Here is a 23,629-nt window from a genome sequence, read left to right on the forward strand (position 1 = left end):
TACCCTCTGTTCATGTACTTATTTTGTTTTCATGCATTTCAATAATGTCCATGTATTTATGTCATCAAAGGCAACAAAGACACACAAGGCGATGGCCGACTCAGAGTGGATGTCCCGCCTGAGGAAGTTTGCCAGCACTGGGGTCTGGCCTGCAGCTGAGGGAAACAGGCCAGCTCCCAGGCAGAAGAAATGGTTTGCGCTGTATCAGATGGTATGAGTATATTCAGTATATTCACTTAACAGTATATTGTATTCATTGTTATTTACTCTCACAGCACATTTAACTCTGTAACTACACAAATGAAAATCAGTGAATTAATCTGTGGTTAATTCAATCAAATGTGCAACTGTTATTTTTAGATCGAGAAATGTCCAATGCAGAGACCAGGACAGATGTCTTTGTTTGGTCAAGAGAGGCAGTGTGTCTGTAAATTTCACCCGCAGAAGGTAACACTGGTCAATTAATTACTCAAGTTGTGTGTGTGTGTGTGTGTATTAGTACACAAACTAATTTGTGATTTTATATACTCTGCCATGTCCAGAGCACTGTGCGACCACAGACTGCAGCACCAGCACCAGCACCAGCACCAGCACCAGCAGCTCCCGTCCAGGGCACAGCAGCAGGTCCTGTCCAGGGCACTGTGGGGCCACAGACTGCAGAAGCAGGGCAGCAGAGTGAAGCCCAGAAGCAGCAACCCCTGCTTAATTTGTCAATGGTATTTGGACAGTTATTGACACTCATAACTTGACGATGAATATTTGATATTTTCTTCACTGAATGATAGTTTGACAACAAAGTCCTCTCATGACGCAGACCTTTGCTTTATTGCCTTTCAGTTTACCAAGCCAAGATTTGATGGCACTCATGTTGTGGCTGCATTGCCAAATCTGAGCAAAGCAACACAGGTAAATGGAGATCACATTAAAACTGTTCATATTGGGTTATTTATACAAGTTACTTAAACTGAATTCTTTACAGCCCCAAGTCACAGACTCCACAGCAACCACCAGTTTGCCAGCCAGCACTGCTGTCTCAGTAAGTAACAATATAACTCAGTTTCAAACACAGTTAATGTATCTGTATTTCTGTCCATAATGTTCTCAAGATTATTAAGAGTATTAAAAAAACACTCACATCAGAAATGACACCTAAAAGCTAAATAATAGTGTTAACTTAATCTTTCATTGTATTGTTAATAATATGATTTTTTTAAACTGATGTCAGTATATTCCTTGCCATGCTTTTTCAGGCTCCAGACCTTGAGACAGATCCTCAAGGTCCAGCGCCTGTCCCCAGCACCGCAGCAGTGTGTGCCATGGTCACAGTAAGTAATATAACATTTAATGTCATTCCGTGTAGCGGAGTGTTAGCATAATCAGTCTTCCAGCAGTATTAAGTGTGTTGATGTATTGTTTTTTTTATCACTAAGGATGCTCAACCCAGGACAGAGATATCACCTCAGCTGCCCCGTTTGTGGGCAGAGGGTTTGCCGCCGGAAGACCACAAATGGGTTGAAAAATATATTTTGAAGATGGGGCCCAGAGGCAAACTAGAGCTTCAAAATAACTTGAAGCTCTGGTACTTTCCACCTCAGCCAAGTCCACTATACCACCAGGCTCCTGCTCCAGACCGCTTCTTTGCCCACCCATTGCTCGTATGGATGCCATACAAGTTGTGGAAGGTGAAGGTGGTCTGTCCCAACCCTGCCTGCGGACGCCACCAACTAACAGGAGCGGGACTACACAAGAGGGCACGTCAGGTCCTGGATGTGGACAGGATCTACAACATGGTAACAGAGACTCTTTCCTGCACCAAATGTAGATGCAACCACGTGTCTTGGAGTCAGACTGTCCTAAAACAGCTGGACTTGGCACACAGAGCAGAGTTTCGGGTCATCCTCACACAAAAGTGAGTAACATCTCCTGTCTCTTTTGTCTTGTCAAATAGAATTATGTAAAACATTTTTACTGATACATCTGTCTGTGACCAAGGTTTGCGTGTGACATTCGGGTGATCCGACTTCTGCGGGAGAGAGGCCTGGGGAACAGTCCTACCCGGGTGTTGAAGCAACTCAGGGAGAACCACGCGGAGGAGTGGCTTCAGCATGTGGCTCGGTACACCACAGAGTGCGTGGACTTCCTCCAGCGGCCCGGACTGTTGCCCATGGCATTCCCTGAGCCTCCAGAGCCTGCTGTGGTGCCCAGCTGTAAATGGCTCCTCTCTGTTTACAGCCAGGACATACTGATGAGGCTGGAGGACATCAAGGCCAGAATTACATCCACCTATGGCACCATACTAAAGATGGACTCCACCAAAAAGGTTAAACAATCTTCTTTGCTTCAGAAAATAGGCTACATATTATATTACATATATATATATATATCAACATACATGTCTGTTTTTCAGTATTTCTGAATCATACTGACAGAGACCCTATACATTTTGTGTGCTTCAGATCACCAAGAAGCTTGCTGGGGCAGCCAAGGGCACAGCACTCTGGCTCACCTCAGTGGGAAATGAGTATGGTCAGATACTGATGAGTGTGCTGACCGCTCAGGAGGGAGCTGGCCTGGACATCATGGCAGCGGATCTGGTGAAACGGTACCAGCAGGCAGGCGTGGATCCCCCTGTCATCCTGTACGTGGACTGTGGCTGCTGTGCTGAGGCGGCAGAGACCAAATTGAAGGCCAGATTCAGTGGGTGGCCAGACCTGACAGTAAGGCTGGATATCTGGCACTTCATGCGCCGACTTGCCCTGGGATGCACAACAGATGCGCATCAGCTGTACCCAGTGTTCATGTCGCGCCTGTCAGCGTGCGTGTTTGAGTGGGATGCAGCTGATCTAGCTCTGTTGCGTGAAGCAAAAAGACAGCAGCTTCAGTCCCAGGGCCTGCCATGTCTCACTGATAGTGACGTCAGCCAACACCTGTCCAGGGAAGAGCTGGCTCTCCACTGCCGGAGGAGGACCCGTGGTGAGGAGACCACCACTAAGCTGCTGGAGGAGCTGCTGCAGGGGCTGGCGGGAACGAGTGGGAACGACTCCCTTGGAGCTCCCCTGTTTGACAGGGAGAGGATGGAGCACATCTGGCATGTCCAGAAAAAACACATCAAGTGCATCCAGGACCTACCAGGTGTTGCTCTATACATCAAAACAGGGGAGCTCATAAAGGGGGGTTTGCGGCTACCGACGTACCGATGTGCCAGAGGCTCTACATCTTTGGAGTCCTTTCATCTCCACCTGAACCGCTTCATACCAGGTTTGTGTCTTTCAGACATGTTGGTTTATGTGCTGTATAATCCAAGAATATTTCATAATTTAATATTTGATGTTGTCCTTCTAGGGACCAGTGCCAACAGCCTGAATTTTCAGGCATACCTGCTGGAGGGACTCCATCGGTGGAACCAGGACCGTAGTAGTGCTGCCCTGTCTACTGCACCGTCAACTTTGCGCAGCTACTCAGGTGACCTGCTTCACTGCGTGAACAGGCATTACATGAAGCTGTTTGGCAGAAAGGTAGCACCAGAGTTCTGTCCACCCTCACGTTACACTGGTAAGCATTTGTGAACACAGTGGTATTCAACTCGGTTTTAAAATCCTTTATTAACACTTTAAATTATCCACTTTACTTCAATTATTTCAGGAGAGCTCATAGGGCTGCAGTATCTGTTCCGGCAGACTGGTCAGGCGCTGCAGGACATGCACCCTGACTCAGAAGAGACTGCTGAGCTAATTGAACAGCATGGGGATGATGTGGAAGCAGATGAGGGCTTCGCTAACATCCCAGACGACCCCACAGTGGCTGACCTGGAGGTCCTTCAGGTTGCAGCGCCTCTCACTCCTGGTCCCTCATCCAGTCTGGCGTCCACCATCTCCACCCTGGCGATCACCACATCTGGCACAGCTCCTGACATATCCACCCTGAGCATCGGCACATCCACCATAGCTACTGGTATGGTTGAACTATTCAAAATATTAGTTAAATTGCAATATATAATAGTTTTTTGCAGTGAAAATTAAAACTGTGATGCTGTAATATCTATACAAAATAATCTTGTGATTTTTCTTACCATTTCTTCCTGCAGCCCTACCTTCTGGAACATCAGCCCTGGCTCCTGGAACATCTCCCATGGCCTCTGGTGCATCCATCCTGCCCTCTACTTCGTCTGCTGTGACTGGAGTGCTTATGCAGGCTAAAGATGATGACATGGTAAGTGTGTGTGTGATCACTTTTGAATATGTAGGCGTATAGATATGAGCCCAACTCTTACATATACACATTTGCACACAGTACATATGCACACACTCTGGATGATGTGTACTTTAAAGAAACTGTGAAGGTTGTAAGGTTTGCTATTTTCTTATTTGCACAGGCTGTTGAAGACCAAAATGTTCCTGGATACCAGCACGTGGACAGACTCGCTGAGTCCTTGGTGAAGCTTCGGGAGCAGACCTCTCTCTCTCTCACCAACCAGCAAGCCAGTGCAATCATAGCACTGTGGGAGAAGCTGGACGAAGGTGACAAGCAGCGGGTGATCTACGCAGCGCGACACCAGGGGAGACTTTTGAGTGGTGTCGAGAACACCGCCCGTTGCATGTTAGGTGCAAGCAGTGCACCTGCTCAGTGGCCTAACTGCTGTCGGTTGGTGGAGACCATTTTTATTAGACTGTGCGATCTCCACCAAGGCCCAGTGAGGAAAGGCAAGGGGGCCGATTCAAGGTGGTCCTTAATTCTTAGGGACTACTGCAAAATCAGGCAGCTTGTTGTTGGCAACTCCCTGGTGATGCAGGGATCAGAGATCCAGTTGGTAGAGGTGAACCAGAACACCCTCATCCAGTGGCACAACAGCAGGCAGAAGAGGCAGGAGCTCTCTGTGCTACTCCAGGGCACTGTGTTGCCTCCAGCCCTCCCTGAGTCTGAGGAGCCTCTTCAGGAGGCAAAAGCACTTCCTGCTGAGCCCAGGTCAGCTCGACAGGAGCACCAGTACCAGCTGCCAGAGAGCACAGCAGGTCAGGCACAACAGAGGCCGACAACCTCTAGTCGTGCCATCATACCAAAAGCGCCAGTGAAGAGGCTTTTGCTTGTTGCGCCCCCAGCACCTCAGATCATTGCTCAGTTTGTCCCAATAGTCCTTCCTGCACCAGTTCAGGGCACCAGCCCACAAACAACAGGGCCCAACACCACAGCAGAGGCTGGACCTCCAGCAAAGAGGCCCTACAGGAGAACAGTGGAGGCAAACACTTGCAAAAAGTGTGGCAAGTTCCGCACGGCTGAGACTGGACACAGCCAGTTCCGTGGCAAAGTGTATTGCCCTTCCTTAGATGCGCTCACTAAACAGCAGTGGTTGGAGGAAATGAGGAAGAAGTAATATATTGTAAATAAATAATGCTTGTAAATAATAGTTAAATTGTAAATAATTTGAAATTTTTGAAATGAAATTTTGACTACTTATCCTGTTTACTGTGAATAGTTGTATCATAACTCAATATTTCTACATTTGAAAAATAAAAGTTAAATTTATTGTAAATAGTTGATAATGGTAATTCGCAATTTTATTGTTAAGTTTAGTTTAGCTTAGTTGTCACTTAAATGTTGTATGGATACTGTTGTGTGAATAGTTGCGTGATAATTGTATATTTTTCTACATTTGATTCTTTATTTTATTTGTTGCACTTTTCATGGTCTGTTCTAATTAAATCTTTCAAAAGTTTATGTAACACTAACATGGTATGTTATTTACAAGTTAATTAACTTGATGACTCTTGAAAAAAACACCATGCTATTTCATTTATTATTATACAGGAAAAGATTAAAAGTAACAGTTAAATTGTTACAGTTTTGTTACAGTGTGCAGCACATCAACAGCATAAAATGGTCAGAGGAGGCATTTCTACTCTGATAAATAGTGGAGGTGATCTCTGGTAAACATGAGGAGAAAATTCAGAATGGTCAGCAATGGAAAAGATCTGCTACCCAAATGATGAGCCCATATCAGTGGGCATTCTGGTCCTATAAGGATGGTGGGAGAAGAAAAGAAGAATAATTAGGATACAGGAAATATGCTGAAATTATATTTTCACAAGAAAACATGATTTAGCCCTGTCAGCGCCCAAACTTTAGAACTGGGGAACACCCCCACCCATCTCTGGCAGTAGTCCAAATAAGGCAATGTGCATCACAGCGCGACTCCCATGGTGAGTTCAGGGTTCGAATCCCGGCTGCGTTTTGTCAAAAACACAAAAAAATTCCAACTTGCGTCCAGGCAGCTAGAAAAGTATTATATATATACAAGATAGCCAATTTTTCCCTTCTTTCCTACTTTTTTCCCTTTTTTCCTCTTTTTCTCTCTTTTTCCTTCTCCCCCCTTCTCCCCCCTTCTTCCCCTTCTTTGACGGACGAATGTTCCCCAGCTTGAACGCAGCGCCTTTGACCACTCGGCCACACTACCTGTGGAAACAAGAGAAGGCGCATTTACACAACTCAAGGCGGCAGCCCCCACCTCTGTCAATTGACGCTGTCTCACATTTGGGTTAATGCATGTGTCCAAACTATGTGCTTTACCTGGGTAGCCTACTTGCAGTTTAGCTGTAGTAGTAGTATTTATCAACGCTTGAAGATTAGTAAGGCACACCCCATGTAAGAAGTACCATGGAATTAGAGAAAACATAATGTGCACGTTGATCCACTAGCATCATCTGTTCAGTCTGATGATCACAGATGGAGCTCTTGCACCACTCATGTGGGCAAACTGTAGCAATTGGCAGGGGTGGGATTCGAACCCACGCCTCCTGAGAGACTGGAGCCTTAATCTAGCGCCTTGGACCGCTCGGCCACACTACCAGGTATCTTGTGTTCCATCCTTAGCCAGCCAAAGCAGGGTGAGTCGAGACCTAGCACCAGTGCAATAGGTCGCAGAACAATGCAAACCCCGCCAACAAAAGATGCATTAAATGCCATCAGTTAGTTTGGAGTTATATGCAAGAGAAAGATAATGAGAGAACCAATGGCTGTGACATTCATCCATCCATGGGTGCTGTGACAGAGCCTGAGAGAGCAAGCAGCTTCTGATGGACGAGGAGGGTCTCCACATTAAAGTGGATGGCCAGTCAAGTTTACACCTCACGGTGTCACACAGGAATGTTCACAGAAGTAGCAGAGGATGGTTTCGATCCATCGACCTCTGGGTTATGGGCCCAGCACGCTTCCGCTGCGCCACTCTGCTCTCATGTACCCTTATCATCACCCCACTTGTACATTCTTCCTGAGTTGAAATGTTATATTGTGCACCTTGTAATTAACTTCCGACAAAACACTGGCATCATATTGGAGGAACCCCGCATTGGGACATCCCCTGCTGCCTTCCCTCCATCCATCTACAGTGACTCCATTAAAGTGGGGTACAGTTCAGTCTACGTATCATTGGTGACACACAGGAAGGCTTAGAGAAGTAGCAGAGGATGGTTTCGATCCATCGACCTCTGGGTTATGGGCCCAGCACGCTTCCGCTGCGCCACTCTGCTCTAATGTACGCTCATCATCACCAGACTTTAGTGCACTTGAGGTCACACTCTGACAGAGCCAAAGGGACCACATCACTGCAAAGAGCAAAGGTGCAATCCTGAGGTTTCCAAAAACCTCAGCTGCACCTTGAGAGCCTGTCCATGAATACCACAACCAGAATCGGGGACAAAGAGAGTGCCAAGCAAACTCGCTCTACTGGCTAACATGGTAGTGGCAGTGGTGGGATTTGAACCCACGCCTCCTTAGAGACTGGAGCCTAAATCCAGCGCCTTTGACCACTCGGCCACACTACCTGTGGAAACAAGAGAAGGCGCATTTACACAACTCAAGGCGGCAGCCCCCACCTCTGTCAATTGACGCTGTCTCACATTTGGGTTAATGCATGTGTCCAAACTATGTGCTTTACCTGGGTAGCCTACTTGCAGTTTAGCTGTAGTAGTAGTATTTATCAACGCTTGAAGATTAGTAAGGCACACCCCATGTAAGAAGTACCATGGAATTAGAGAAAACATAATGTGCACGTTGATCCACTAGCATCATCTGTTCAGTCTGATGATCACAGATGGAGCTCTTGCACCACTCATGTGGGCAAACTGTAGCAATTGGCAGTGGTGGGATTCGAACCCACGCCTCCTGAGAGACTGGAGCCTTAGAACGCCAGGTGACGCCGGATGGGCCGGGGAAATGTTGGAAATGTTGGAGCAAAGTTGGACGAGGCAGCCAATCACGTTCGCAGCTCCAACATTCGGCAGCCAATCGCCGTCGCGGATTCTTCCCCCAGCTCCAACATTTCCAACATTTGACCAATCACGGCGCAGAAATGTTGGACAGCCGGAGCTCTTTTTTTCTCTCTCTGGTGGGCGGCAACTCCGGTGTTTGACAGCCGGTCATTCATTCGAGAAACGGAGATTATAAATATCGTCATGGTGAGTATTTCTAAAAATATAAAAATAATAATATTACAGTGCCGGATAAATCATTAAGAGAACAAGCTATGTTGCCGGTTGTGTCATGTAGTAGTGTTTGTTTAATCGCTTAATGTTTACATTTTGTTTAGGCGGTTCGTTATGAGTTTACGCGGTCAGTTATGTTCTATATTGTACAGTGGTTGAACTTCGTCAGCCGGCATTATTATCTTATATTACCTTGCCAGGTCCAGTTTTGTGTTAAATCACAAGAGACCTTAGCTAAATCGAGTGTTTGTTGACCGGTTACCATGATGTTTAACTTACAGTGGGGTTTCATATTTAACTTACTACAGTCGTTAGCCGGCATATGCTAATATTAGCTATGTATTCATGTCAATTTTTCTGCTAATTGAAACCTCAGGCAAATTATATGTTTTTGACGGGTTACTGGTGTGGTGTATACTGTGAATGTTAATGTATTACAGTGTTGTGATCTGTCATGCAAATGGGCGTCAATGGCGTTGTCTCCTCCTCTTCCTAACGTTACTATTTCAGTAAAGTTAAACTGCTACTGCGACTAAGTTACAGTGTAGAGTCATTTTGAGGGTTGGCAAAACGTATTTTACACTTACACATACAGATAACGCTGTAGTCTCTTTATTTTATTTGTTGTAATCGTTCTCTGTCATATGTACCGGTATGAATTAGCTATTACAGTACAGTGAGAGGAAAGCAGCAGCCCTCTTTCATTTGGCTAAATTGCAAATATATTCCATGAGTTACTCTTAGTACATTTTCTAATGTTTCTGAATATGTTATTACCTTAAATTATATTAACATAACATACTGGGTGAAGTTTAGAAAAAATCAAAAGCATGGTTCAGATCCTCCTTTTTCTCCTCTCTTGCTCATCTGCTGCTGATGTGAGCTTGAACTGTTGAAGCATGTGTAAACTGAGTAATGAATGAAGGAGGGCATGGTCCTTACCTTCTGTTCATGTACTTATTTTGTTTTCATGCATTTCAATAATGTCCATGTATTTATGTCATCAAAGGCAACAAAGACACACAAGGCGATGGCCGACTCAGAGTGGATGTCCCGCCTGAGGAAGTTTGCCAGCACTGGGGTCTGGCCTGCAGCTGAGGGAAACAGGCCAGCTCCCAGGCAGAAGAAATGGTTTGCGCTGTATCAGATGGTATGAGTATATTCAGTATATTCACTTAACAGTATATTGTATTCATTGTTATTTACTCTCACAGCACATTTAACTCTGTAACTACACAAATGAAAATCAGTGAATTAATCTGTGGTTAATTCAATCAAATGTGCAACTGTTATTTTTAGATCGAGAAATGTCCAATGCAGAGACCAGGACAGATGTCTTTGTTTGGTCAAGAGAGGCAGTGTGTCTGTAAATTTCACCCGCAGAAGGTAACACTGGTCAATTAATTACTCAAGTTGTGTGTGTGTGTGTGTGTATTAGTACACAAACTAATTTGTGATTTTATATACTCTGCCATGTCCAGAGCACTGTGCGACCACAGACTGCAGCACCAGCACCAGCACCAGCACCAGCACCAGCACCAGCAGCTCCCGTCCAGGGCACAGCAGCAGGTCCTGTCCAGGGCACTGTGGGGCCACAGACTGCAGAAGCAGGGCAGCAGAGTGCAGCCCAGAAGCAGCAACCCCTGCTTAATTTGTCAATGGTATTTGGACAGTTATTGACACTCATAACTTGACGATGAATATTTGATATTTTCTTCACTGAATGATAGTTTGACAACAAAGTCCTCTCATGACGCAGACCTTTGCTTTATTGCCTTTCAGTTTACCAAGCCAAGATTTGATGGCACTCATGTTGTGGCTGCATTGCCAAATCTGAGCAAAGCAACACAGGTAAATGGAGATCACATTAAAACTGTTCATATTGGGTTATTTATACAAGTTACTTAAACTGAATTCTTTACAGCCCCAAGTCACAGACTCCACAGCAACCACCAGTTTGCCAGCCAGCACTGCTGTCTCAGTAAGTAACAATATAACTCAGTTTCAAACACAGTTAATGTATCTGTATTTCTGTCCATAATGTTCTCAAGATTATTAAGAGTATTAAAAAAACACTCACATCAGAAATGACACCTAAAAGCTAAATAATAGTGTTAACTTAATCTTTCATTGTATTGTTAATAATATGATTTTTTTAAACTGATGTCAGTATATTCCTTGCCATGCTTTTTCAGGCTCCAGACCTTGAGACAGATCCTCAAGGTCCAGCGCCTGTCCCCAGCACCGCAGCAGTGTGTGCCATGGTCACAGTAAGTAATATAACATTTAATGTCATTCCGTGTAGCGGAGTGTTAGCATAATCAGTCTTCCAGCAGTATTAAGTGTGTTGATGTATTGTTTTTTTTATCACTAAGGATGCTCAACCCAGGACAGAGATATCACCTCAGCTGCCCCGTTTGTGGGCAGAGGGTTTGCCGCCGGAAGACCACAAATGGGTTGAAAAATGTATTTTGAAGATGGGGCCCAGAGGCAAACTAGAGCTTCAAAATAACTTGAAGCTCTGGTACTTTCCACCTCAGCCAAGTCCACTATACCACCAGGCTCCTGCTCCAGACCGCTTCTTTGCCCACCCATTGCTCGTATGGATGCCATACAAGTTGTGGAAGGTGAAGGTGGTCTGTCCCAACCCTGCCTGCGGACGCCACCAACTAACAGGAGCGGGACTACACAAGAGGGCACGTCAGGTCCTGGATGTGGACAGGATCTACAACATGGTAACAGAGACTCTTTCCTGCACCAAATGTAGATGCAACCACGTGTCTTGGAGTCAGACTGTCCTAAAACAGCTGGACTTGGCACACAGAGCAGAGTTTCGGGTCATCCTCACACAAAAGTGAGTAACATCTCCTGTCTCTTTTGTCTTGTCAAATAGAATTATGTAAAACATTTTTACTGATACATCTGTCTGTGACCAAGGTTTGCGTGTGACATTCGGGTGATCCGACTTCTGCGGGAGAGAGGCCTGGGGAACAGTCCTACCCGGGTGTTGAAGCAACTCAGGGAGAACCACGCGGAGGAGTGGCTTCAGCATGTGGCTCGGTACACCACAGAGTGCGTGGACTTCCTCCAGCGGCCCGGACTGTTGCCCATGGCATTCCCTGAGCCTCCAGAGCCTGCTGTGGTGCCCAGCTGTAAATGGCTCCTCTCTGTTTACAGCCAGGACATACTGACGAGGCTGGAGGACATCAAGGCCAGAATTACATCCACCTATGGCACCATACTAAAGATGGACTCCACCAAAAAGGTTAAACAATCTTCTTTGCTTCAGAAAATAGGCTACATATTATATTACATATATATATATATCAACATACATGTCTGTTTTTCAGTATTTCTGAATCATACTGACAGAGACCCTATACATTTTGTGTGCTTCAGATCACCAAGAAGCTTGCTGGGGCAGCCAAGGGCACAGCACTCTGGCTCACCTCAGTGGGAAATGAGTATGGTCAGATACTGATGAGTGTGCTGACCGCTCAGGAGGGAGCTGGCCTGGACATCATGGCAGCGGATCTGGTGAAACGGTACCAGCAGGCAGGCGTGGATCCCCCTGTCATCCTGTACGTGGACTGTGGCTGCTGTGCTGAGGCGGCAGAGACCAAATTGAAGGCCAGATTCAGTGGGTGGCCAGACCTGACAGTAAGGCTGGATATCTGGCACTTCATGCGCCGACTTGCCCTGGGATGCACAACAGATGCGCATCAGCTGTACCCAGTGTTCATGTCGCGCCTGTCAGCGTGCGTGTTTGAGTGGGATGCAGCTGATCTAGCTCTGTTGCGTGAAGCAAAAAGACAGCAGCTTCAGTCCCAGGGCCTGCCATGTCTCACTGATAGTGACGTCAGCCAACACCTGTCCAGGGAAGAGCTGGCTCTCCACTGCCGGAGGAGGACCCGTGGTGAGGAGACCACCACTAAGCTGCTGGAGGAGCTGCTGCAGGGGCTGGCGGGAACGAGTGGGAACGACTCCCTTGGAGCTCCCCTGTTTGACAGGGAGAGGATGGAGCACATCTGGCATGTCCAGAAAAAACACATCAAGTGCATCCAGGACCTACCAGGTGTTGCTCTATACATCAAAACAGGGGAGCTCATAAAGGGGGGTTTGCGGCTACCGACGTACCGATGTGCCAGAGGCTCTACATCTTTGGAGTCCTTTCATCTCCACCTGAACCGCTTCATACCAGGTTTGTGTCTTTCAGACATGTTGGTTTATGTGCTGTATAATCCAAGAATATTTCATAATTTAATATTTGATGTTGTCCTTCTAGGGACCAGTGCCAACAGCCTGAATTTTCAGGCATACCTGCTGGAGGGACTCCATCGGTGGAACCAGGACCGTAGTAGTGCTGCCCTGTCTACTGCACCGTCAACTTTGCGCAGCTACTCAGGTGACCTGCTTCACTGCGTGAACAGGCATTACATGAAGCTGTTTGGCAGAAAGGTAGCATCAGAGTTCTGTCCACCCTCACGTTACACTGGTAAGCATTTGTGAACACAGTGGTATTCAACTCGGTTTTAAAATCCTTTATTAACACTTTAAATTATCCACTTTACTTCAATTATTTCAGGAGAGCTCATAGGGCTGCAGTATCTGTTCCGGCAGACTGGTCAGGCGCTGCAGGACATGCACCCTGACTCAGAAGAGACTGCTGAGCTAATTGAACAGCATGGGGATGATGTGGAAGCAGATGAGGGCTTCGCTAACATCCCAGACGACCCCACAGTGGCTGACCTGGAGGTCCTTCAGGTTGCAGCGCCTCTCACTCCTGGTCCCTCATCCAGTCTGGCGTCCACCATCTCCACCCTGGCGATCACCACATCTGGCACAGCTCCTGACATATCCACCCTGAGCATCGGCACATCCACCATAGCTACTGGTATGGTTGAACTATTCAAAATATTAGTTAAATTGCAATATATAATAGTTTTTTGCAGTGAAAATTAAAACTGTGATGCTGTAATATCTATACAAAATAATCTTGTGATTTTTCTTACCATTTCTTCCTGCAGCCCTACCTCCTGGAACATCAGCCCTGGCTCCTGGAACATCTCCCATGGCCTCTGGTGCATCCATCCTGCCCTCTACTTCGTCTGCTGTGACTGGAGTGCTTATGCAGGCTAAAGATGATGACATGGTAAGTGTGTGTGTGATCACTTTTGAATATGTAGGCGTATAGATATGAGCCCAACTCTTACATATACACATTTGCACACAGTACATATGCACACACTCTGGATGATGTGTACTTTAAAGAAACTGTGAAGGTTGTAAGGTTTGCTATTTTCTTATTTGCACAGGCTGTTGAAGACCAAAATGTTCCTGGATACCAGCACGTGGACAGACTCGCTGAGTCCTTGGTGAAGCTTCGGGAGCAGACCTCTCTCTCTCTCACCAACCAGCAAGCCAGTGCAATCATAGCACTGTGGGAGAAGCTGGACGAAGGTGACAAGCAGCGGGTGATCTACGCAGCGCGACACCAGGGGAGACTTTTGAGTGGTGTCGAGAACACCGCCCGTTGCATGTTAGGTGCAAGCAGTGCACCTGCTCAGTGGCCTAACTGCTGTCGGTTGGTGGAGACCATTTTTATTAGACTGTGCGATCTCCACCAAGGCCCAGTGAGGAAAGGCAAGGGGGCCGATTCAAGGTGGTCCTTAATTCTTAGGGACTACTGCAAAATCAGGCAGCTTGTTGTTGGCAACTCCCTGGTGATGCAGGGATCAGAGATCCAGTTGGTAGAGGTGAACCAGAACACCCTCATCCAGTGGCACAACAGCAGGCAGAAGAGGCAGGAGCTCTCTGTGCTACTCCAGGGCACTGTGTTGCCTCCAGCCCTCCCTGAGTCTGAGGAGCCTCTTCAGGAGGCAAAAGCACTTCCTGCTGAGCCCAGGTCAGCTCGACAGGAGCACCAGTACCAGCTGCCAGAGAGCACAGCAGGTCAGGCACAACAGAGGCCGACAACCTCTAGTCGTGCCATCATACCAAAAGCGCCAGTGAAGAGGCTTTTGCTTGTTGCGCCCCCAGCACCTCAGATCATTGCTCAGTTTGTCCCAATAGTCCTTCCTGCACCAGTTCAGGGCACCAGCCCACAAACAACAGGGCCCAACACCACAGCAGAGGCTGGACCTCCAGCAAAGAGGCCCTACAGGAGAACAGTGGAGGCAAACACTTGCAAAAAGTGTGGCAAGTTCCGCACGGCTGAGACTGGACACAGCCAGTTCCGTGGCAAAGTGTATTGCCCTTCCTTAGATGCGCTCACTAAACAGCAGTGGTTGGAGGAAATGAGGAAGAAGTAATATATTGTAAATAAATAATGCTTGTAAATAATAGTTAAATTGTAAATAATTTGAAATTTTTGAAATGAAATTTTGACTACTTATCCTGTTTACTGTGAATAGTTGTATCATAACTCAATATTTCTACATTTGAAAAATAAAAGTTAAATTTATTGTAAATAGTTGATAATGGTAATTCGCAATTTTATTGTTAAGTTTAGTTTAGCTTAGTTGTCACTTAAATGTTGTATGGATACTGTTGTGTGAATAGTTGCGTGATAATTGTATATTTTTCTACATTTGATTCTTTATTTTATTTGTTGCACTTTTCATGGTCTGTTCTAATTAAATCTTTCAAAAGTTTATGTAACACTAACATGGTATGTTATTTACAAGTTAATTAACTTGATGACTCTTGAAAAAACACCATGCTATTTCATTTATTATTATACAGGAAAAGATTAAAAGTAACAGTTAAATTGTTACAGTTTTGTTACAGTGTGCAGCACATCAACAGCATAAAATGGTCAGAGGAGGCATTTCTACTCTGATAAATAGTGGAGGTGATCTCTGGTAAACATGAGGAGAAAATTCAGAATGGTCAGCAATGGAAAAGATCTGCTACCCAAATGATGAGCCCATATCAGTGGGCATTCTGGTCCTATAAGGATGGTGGGAGAAGAAAAGAAGAATAATTAGGATACAGGAAATATGCTGAAATTATATTTTCACAAGAAAACATGATTTAGCCCTGTCAGCGCCCAAACTTTAGAACTGGGGAACACCCCCACCCATCTCTGGCAGTAGTCCAAATAAGGCAATGTGCATCACAGCGCGACTCCCATGGTGAGTTCAGGGTTCGAATCCCGGCTGCGTTTTGTCAAAAACACAAAAAAATTCCAACTTGCGTCCAGGCAGCTAGAAAAGTATTATATATATACAAGATAGCCAATTTTTCCCTTCTTTCCTACTTTTTTCCCTTTTTTCCTCTTTTTCTCTCTTTTTCCTTCTTCCCCCTTCTCCCCCCTTCTTCCCCTTCTTTGACGGACGAATGTTCCCCAGCTTAAATCCAGCGCCTTTGACCACTCGGCCACACTACCTGTGGAAACAAGAGAAGGCGCATTTACGCAACTCAAGGCGGCAGCCCCCACCTCTGCCAATTGACGCTGTCTCACATTTGGGTTAATGCATGTGTCCAAACTATGTGCTTTACCTGGGTAGCCTACTTGCAGTTTAGCTGTAGTAGTAGTATTTATCAACGCTTGAAGATTAGTAAGGCACACCCCATGTAAGAAGTACCATGGAATTAGAGAAAACATAATGTGCACGTTGATCCACTAGCATCATCTGTTCAGTCTGATGATCACAGATGGAGCTCTTGCACCACTCATGTGGGCAAACTGTAGCAATTGGCAGTGGTGGGATTCGAACCCACGCCTCCTGAGAGACTGAAGCCTTAATCCAGCGCCTTGGACCGCTCGGCCACACTACCAGGTATCTTGTGTTCCATCCTTAGCCAGCCAAAGCAGGGTGAGTCGAGACCTAGCACCAGTGCAATAGGTCGCAGAACAATGCAAACCCCGCCCTGCATGCAACAAAAGATGCATTAAATGCCATCAGTTAGTTTGGAGTTTTAGGGGCCGTGTCCACCGGACGCGCTTTCAGCTCTGACAGCGCTCTCAGCGCTGCTTTCCCAGCGCTTAGCGCGCTCTCTCTCCCTCGTCAGAATGCCGCTGTTGCTAGGTTACAAAACGAGTCCTCTGACACTTCCGTGTTCCTGCCTTGTTTAATGTAAACACTACAACGAGTGTCAGAAATACACAAATAGCATTAGCGGCAGCTTTTGACATGGACCCTGAGGTCGGCCTACCTTCAATACAAGTGTGGGTCATGATATAAACCGAGCCACGTCTCCTGTTGTGTTGCTGTCGGTAACGTATGTCCCGCCCCTTCTTGATTCTGATTGGTCAGTGTGGTGAAAAGTGACATTGACGAGCGCGGCGCTGTTCTAAAAGTTGAACAGATTTCAACTCGAAGCGCTCTGAGCACCGCGACAAAAAGAAGCAAGCGCCCAGGGCGTTTTACCGCCGAGGGCGCTGAGCGCTGTGAGCGCCCAACTCAATAGGGTTTGAATGTAAAATAGACGCCCAGAGCGCTGAAAACGCTTCTGGTGGACACGGCCCCATATGCAAGAGAAAGATAATGAGAGAACCAATGGCTGTGACATTCATCCATCCATGGGTGCTGTGACAGGGCCTGAGAGAGCAAGCAGCTTCTGATGGACGAGGAGGGTCTCTACATTAAAGTGGATGGCCAGTCAAGTTTACACCTCACGGTGTCACACAGGAATGTTCACAGAAGTAGCAGAGGATGGTTTCGATCCATCGACCTCTGGGTTATGGGCCCAGCACGCTTCCGCTGCGCCACTCTGCTCTCATGTACCCTTATCATCACCCGACTTGTACATTCTTCCTGAGTTGAAATGTTATATTGTGCACCTTGTAATTAACTTCCGACAAAACACTGGCATCATATTGGAGGAACCCCGCATTGGGACATCCCCTGCTGCCTTCCCTCCATCCATCTACAGTGACTCCATTAAAGTGGAGTAAAGTTCAGTCTACGTATCATTGGTGACACACAGGAAGGCTTAGAGAAGTAGCAGAGGATGGTTTCGATCCATCGACCTCTGGGTTATGGGCCCAGCACGCTTCCGCTGCGCCACTCTGCTCTAATGTACGCCCATCATCACCTGACTTTAGTGCACTTGAGGTCACACTCTGACAGAGCCAAAGGGACCACATCACTGCAAAGAGCAAAGGTGCAATCCTGAGGTTTCCAAAAAGCAAACGCTCCTCACCTCAGCTGCACCTTGAGAGCCTGTCCATGAATACCACAATCAGACTCGGGGACAAAGAGAGTGCAAAGAGCAGTTCAGAACCGTAGCAAGCAAACTCCCTCTACTGGGTAACATGGTACTGGTGAGAGTTGAACCCACGCCTCCTTAGAGACTGGAGCCTAAATCCAACGCCTTTGACCACTCGGCCACACAGCTGTAGTAGTAGCATTTATCAACCCTTGAAGATTAGTAAGGCACACCCCGTGTAAGAAGTACCATGGAATAAGAATAAACATAATGTGCACTTTGATCATAGTTTTCCACTTTCCACTAGCATCATCTGTTTAGTCTGATGATCACAGTTCATATCCACTCATGTGGGCAAACTGTAGCAATTGGCAGTGGTGGGATTCAGACCGACGCTTCCTGAGAGACTGCAGCCTTAATACAGCGCCTTGGACCGCTCGGCCAAACTACCAGGTAACTTGTGTTCCATCCTTAGCCAGCCAAAGCAGGGTGAGTCGAGACCTAGCACCAGTGCAATGCAAACCCCGCCCTGCATGCAACAAAAGATGCATTAAATGCCATCAGTTAGTTTGGAGTTATATGCAAGAGAAAGATAATGAGAGAACCAATGGCTGTGACATTCATCCATCCATGGGTGCTCTGACAGGGCCTGAGAGAGCAAGTAGCTTCTGATGGACGAGGTGGGTCTCTCCATTAAGAGACCCTTAAGGAAGGTTCACACAAGGCTACTTGTACTTACTTAACAGCTACTTTTGTTCACATTGACTTGTATGGAGAATACACGGATATTGTACACATAATAGTCAGAAGTTGACTGTAAAACTGCGGATTTCTCAGCCTCAGCGGCAGCCATCTTGGCTCTTTAGCAGAAGGGGACGGAGCAGAGTTTGATCATCAAACTTATGAAAACAGCGACTGAAGAAGAAGGACATGTTATCGTCCCCTGACACAGACACACACAGCAGTGTGTTTTTGTTGCTCCGTTATTTATTGCATAAAATAAAAAGTAACACCACAAAATCAGATATTACCACAGGGCTGCCCCCCCCCACACCCACCCTCCAACCCCATTCACAAACAGGCAATGCTGTACCACAATACATAATATAATAATTAAAAAAAATATGAACAGACAACAAACAACAACAAAAAAAAGATTTTGACAACATGATAATTGGGATTGTAATAAGTAATAAAAAAAACCCTGAGCTTAATAACCCACCATGCTCCTTACAGAAAGGGAAATTATTTAAGAGAATTCATAGAATTTAACTACTTTCTCATACTAGAAGTTTCTTACACAAACAAAAATTCATGAGCAGTCCAGACCTGTTGTTAAGAGTCATGACCAGAGTGAAACAATTAACTGACCTCATCACACCTTAAGGTGAATTCATTAAGGACGTAAAAATATTAAAATACATAACAAAGACATTTATATTCTGTTCACAATATCATCACCTTGTCTGGCCAATTCACTGAGGTTCTTTAGCTTTTTTAATACACAGCTCGTACTTGTCAGTAGGTCTTTATGCAGATCAACATTCATTTGTGTAAATCAATGCTCAATGCAAGTCTGTGATGTTAATGTTGCACTTTATTTACTCATCTCATTCATATAATATTGGGGTCACCCTGAACTGATGGAGAAATGGAGCAGGAACCCCCGCACACACACACACACTACTGTACTATATAGCATAGAAATTGAGTTGTATATCAAACTGGTCATGTATAAATGTATCTTGTTATTGTGCATTCAATACTAAGCTATTCAAATAACAGACAGGTCCATTTATACATGTTATATGTAAACAATGAATAGGATGGCCATGCCACTGACGGACTGACGGTCTGATTTGAACACATTAGCGTGACTTAGCGCATAATTATTACCTTCATAACGCGACCTGTCTGTGTGTGTGTGTGAGAGAGAGAGAGAGAGAGTGTCGCAGCTGCCACAGACTTTATTAATGATAAACGCTGGACGCGCTGGTTGATAAGTTTCGTTTTTACTGAGGAGGAACTATGAAGAAGTGCAGTAACATCATTATGAAGGTGTGTGGGGGCTTTTATTTTTTTTTATTTTGGTGTGCCACAATTAATTAGATGTAGTGAAATCCTGATGTTGTCTTGTGAGTGAACTGCAAACACAGGAGCAGATGGGGTGAAAGTGCGCTACGTCACACTTAATTCGAATCATCAACCAAAACCCGGCCATAGCGAGCATATTTCAGTTTGTGCGAATCAGGGGATTTTAATTCGAATCACGGCGTTTCCGTCATCATTTTCCGATGCGATACATCTCGATGCGCATCTAAACAGCTGATGGAAACGCAACTAATGTCTGTCAATTGCAGGATAATCAATGGTTAGTCAAATTGATGTTTTTATTTTACACGTTTGGAAACGAAAAAATATTTTTTTTAAATGACTAATCAACCAAACGTTTTGCAACTCCCTTGCAGTACGTCTGCAGACCCCCTAGGAGCCGTGGACCCTCTTTTGAAGACCTCAGTTCTAATCTAATTTCCTTCGCTTCCTCCTCATTGTGTGGACTGTGTCCGAAATCACAGACTACTCAGAAGGGGACTGTATAGTGAGTACGTCATTTTGTACTGTTGTCTGAATATTTAGTGAGAAACTGAAATCACTTACTCATCCCTACTCACTATATAGGGAATTCAATATAGTGGACCTATGTGTGGTGGCCTGGGAAAACCCTTCACATGGTGGGATTTTGACATTTTCATTTTTTGACATTTCCATAAACTAAAAGTTTTCAGCCATTCATAACTGTTTGAATAACTGAGATCAAGCCCTTTCAGATCAAAAGTTATGGGCATTTTAATCTATTATGACAAAAAAAAGTGAGAAAAATGGCTTTAACTAGAACGTTGCTGTTTTAACCCTCTAAAGACGAGTGTTTTACAAAACATTTAACAACTTCTGAACCGTTTATGATAGAGATGAGCTGTAAACTGTATCTGAATCGTGTGGTTTTCTGCTTTCCGAGGGTCCTTGAATGGTGCCTAATCACGTGGTACGGGAACAGATGCTAAACCTAGCATAGCATTGATGCTAATCCGAACGTAGCATCAATGCCAAACAGAACGTAGCATCGGCGCTAAACAGAACGTATAATTGGCACTTGCACATGTTTTACAAAACATCAACAACATATTATAACTTCCGAACCGTTTATGATAAAGATCAGCTGTAAAAAAGCATCTGAATCGCGGGATTCTCTGCTTTCCGAGGGTCCTTGAATGTTACCTCTACAACAACAAAGGACCTGTCTCCTCTAGCGCTGCTGCTGCAGCTCAGCTGTGCTGTGTGGTCTCAGGTGAAAATGAAAAGGCCGCCGCACATATAATGAACTCAAAGGTCAAATGAAAAAACTAGGGCTGTCAGTTTAACGCGTTAATTAGATTAATTAATTACACCACAAATTAACGCGTTAGAAAAATTAACGCAATTAATTCTGAGTGGCAATTCAATGCGCCAGCACTTTAAATTTGGCCCATTGAATGACCCTGGCTACTTGGCAGTGGCACGTCACGTCACGGTAGCATAGCACCGAGGAACTTGTCCGGACGTGTTGGTCACTTCCCACCTGCATCGCTGGTCAAAGCAGGATGACAACAGACTGACCGACATGGACACGACTCACAGCCCGGACGCACTGCCCGCGGAAGCGGAGCGGGAGCAGCGCTCGTCCTCACAGCTTGGCTGGCTGCACAGGGAGCTGCTTCTCCTGCTCTCTCCCCGCCGGTCAAACATTGACTCCACTCGCATCTCTACCCGTCTGTATTTTCCACACACACAGGTTTCTAGCTCTGTATGAATGGATGTGTGTGTCTCGCGTGCAGACGCAACTGACAAATAGACGGAAAAGCGACAACTTAATTAATCATCATTTAATTATTTTATTTTGAAAATTGACCGGATTCTCTCGTCTTTTCTGAGCCCGACTTCCTGTCTGGTACGTCTATCCAGCTCGACAACAGCGCTCGCGGCTCGTGTGAAAAATAGAACAGACGGCCAACTGAAGCGCTGCAGCGGCGCCCCACAACCCGAGATGTGCGACCAGAGAGGGACGTCGCCGAAGCGCTGCGAAGCGGAGCGGCCGCGTCCCTCCAGTTCACACCAGACGCTGATTTCTCCGCGGCGGTCGCAAGCGCCTCTGCTCCTCAGCTGTTGTTTACTCACAGAGCTGTTTTTTTTTACATCATGGATAAGTAAATAACCTAATATAATTATAATGTCGTGTGCTGTGGGTCAAACAACTCCCTCCACTTCGTCTCTGCCACTTCGTCACTCGTCTCTGCCTCTCTCTCTCTCTCGCTCTTTCCCTGTTTGTTTGTGTGTTTTGTGTGTGTTATCTGAAACTGCCTCCGCTCCAGGGCGCTGCGCTTCGGTTCCTCACCTGACCTAATGGGCTCTATGCACAGCTCCACCACTTCCTTAATTTAAGGCAGGTCCTTCATTTCCTGTCTTACATTATTGGACAAACTGATTAATCCAGGTGTGTCTGACCATTGTGACTACTCAGACACACCTGGATTAATCAGTGTGTCCAATAATGTAAGACAGGAAATGAAGGACCTGCCTTAAATTCAGGAAGTGCTGGAGCTGTGCATAGAGCCCATTGGTTTGCTGGGATGTGCTTGACCATTTTCTTTTAAATTTCATTTATGAAACGCACTTCACCAATAAAAATGTGGATTTCAAATCTTCTCTTCTAGGTGTATTCAATTGATTAGTCATGCAATACAATTTTGTAATGTCCTAGAATTTGAATTCTTTATTTGCGTAACTTTAGCAGATATAAGATTAAAATGCGATTAATTAGATTAATTAATTACAAATTCTATAATTAATTAGATTAATTTTTTAAATCGCCTGACAGCCCTAGAAAAAACACTTTCGGACACTACTCCGCCGCACAGTTAATTATTACGTTGCGTAATTAAAATGGTCCGGATCAATGCCTATCGCAATCGTAACCGCGATCCATGACCGCAATGCATGATGGGATATCTTGCTTTGGTTAGTGACCATCGGATACCCACTAGCTACCCACTCGCTGTGAATTGTGGGATACAATGAGTGCACTATAAAATGGACAATAATAATCAACATTCTACATTCTACAGTGAGTAGTGAGTGATTTCGGACACAGCCGTAGTATCCCACAATGTAGTGTGATAAGTAGTGTAGCTACCTGTGCGTTCAAATCAAAAGCTTCCAAAGAGACAAAGTTGCCAGAGGATGTGCTTCAGACAAGACAGCTTCCAAAACTTCTGGCGTTTTGGAAGCTTTGGAAGTTTTTGGTGTGAACGCACAGTAATGCATGTTTGTGTTAATATAAGTCTTAAATAGTTATATCTTCCGACAGCAATCACTTACATAGAGTGTTTGGTCCGAAACACGGGTCTGTCAGTCACTCTGCTCTGCTGTAAGCCGAGGAGAAAACGTTCCTTGTATCCTACAACCTTTATCCAATGAGGAGAGAGAACGGTATAAAGGGGCAGTCCTCTCTGTGTGTGCAGCCAAGGGATGCGCGTGAATGTGGTGACGTAGGGACGAGGGCCAATAGATCCATGACGAGGGGGGGCCTGCTAACTCCATCGGCTGACAAGAAGTTAGCCAAAACGACTGGATTGCTTACTTCTGCTTTAACTGAACTGCAGAGTAGTGTCCGAAAGTGTTTTTTTTTTTTCATTTTACTGGTGAGCTCACTTTATAGTCCTCTATATAGAATTCCCTATAGTGAGTGGGGAGTAGTGAATGAGTGAGTGATTTGGGACACAGCCAGAGGACATCCTAATATGGCCGTGGTATGTGATCACTGGGGCGGTGGCCTTAGTCAGCGAGTGTCCTGTATCTTGACCTTTGATGAAGATCTTCCTTATGCCACTTCAGTGTTTGACATCACTGAGACACTTCCTGTTGTAAGTCTCTTTAGAACTTGGGCCCCGTTCCACAGGTGTTTT

The 23,629-nt window shown here is 45.5% G+C and overlaps 7 non-coding genes across 7 annotated transcripts; all 7 read right to left on the reverse strand.

Moving 5' to 3' along the window:
• Positions 1-6,758: 6,758 nt before the first annotated feature.
• On the reverse strand, positions 6,759-6,840 carry trnal-aag (transfer RNA leucine (anticodon AAG)). Its single transcript has one exon. It is a non-coding gene; the product is annotated as a tRNA-Leu (tRNA).
• A 310-nt stretch (positions 6,841-7,150) lies between these two features.
• Positions 7,151-7,222, reverse strand: trnam-cau (transfer RNA methionine (anticodon CAU)). Its single transcript has one exon. It is a non-coding gene; the product is annotated as a tRNA-Met (tRNA).
• Positions 7,223-7,448: 226 nt separating this feature from the next.
• trnam-cau (transfer RNA methionine (anticodon CAU)) lies at positions 7,449-7,520 on the reverse strand. Its single transcript has one exon. It is a non-coding gene; the product is annotated as a tRNA-Met (tRNA).
• A 212-nt stretch (positions 7,521-7,732) lies between these two features.
• On the reverse strand, positions 7,733-7,814 carry trnal-uag (transfer RNA leucine (anticodon UAG)). Its single transcript has one exon. It is a non-coding gene; the product is annotated as a tRNA-Leu (tRNA).
• An 8,360-nt stretch (positions 7,815-16,174) lies between these two features.
• trnal-aag (transfer RNA leucine (anticodon AAG)) lies at positions 16,175-16,256 on the reverse strand. Its single transcript has one exon. It is a non-coding gene; the product is annotated as a tRNA-Leu (tRNA).
• An 869-nt stretch (positions 16,257-17,125) lies between these two features.
• trnam-cau (transfer RNA methionine (anticodon CAU)) lies at positions 17,126-17,197 on the reverse strand. Its single transcript has one exon. It is a non-coding gene; the product is annotated as a tRNA-Met (tRNA).
• A 226-nt stretch (positions 17,198-17,423) lies between these two features.
• trnam-cau (transfer RNA methionine (anticodon CAU)) lies at positions 17,424-17,495 on the reverse strand. Its single transcript has one exon. It is a non-coding gene; the product is annotated as a tRNA-Met (tRNA).
• Between the last annotated feature and the right edge of the window lie 6,134 nt (positions 17,496-23,629).

This window comes from Trachurus japonicus, chromosome 9, assembly GCF_045865225.1.
Source record: "Trachurus japonicus isolate A0001 chromosome 9, Traja_1.0".
Classification (NCBI taxonomy): Eukaryota; Metazoa; Chordata; class Actinopteri; order Carangiformes; family Carangidae; genus Trachurus; species Trachurus japonicus.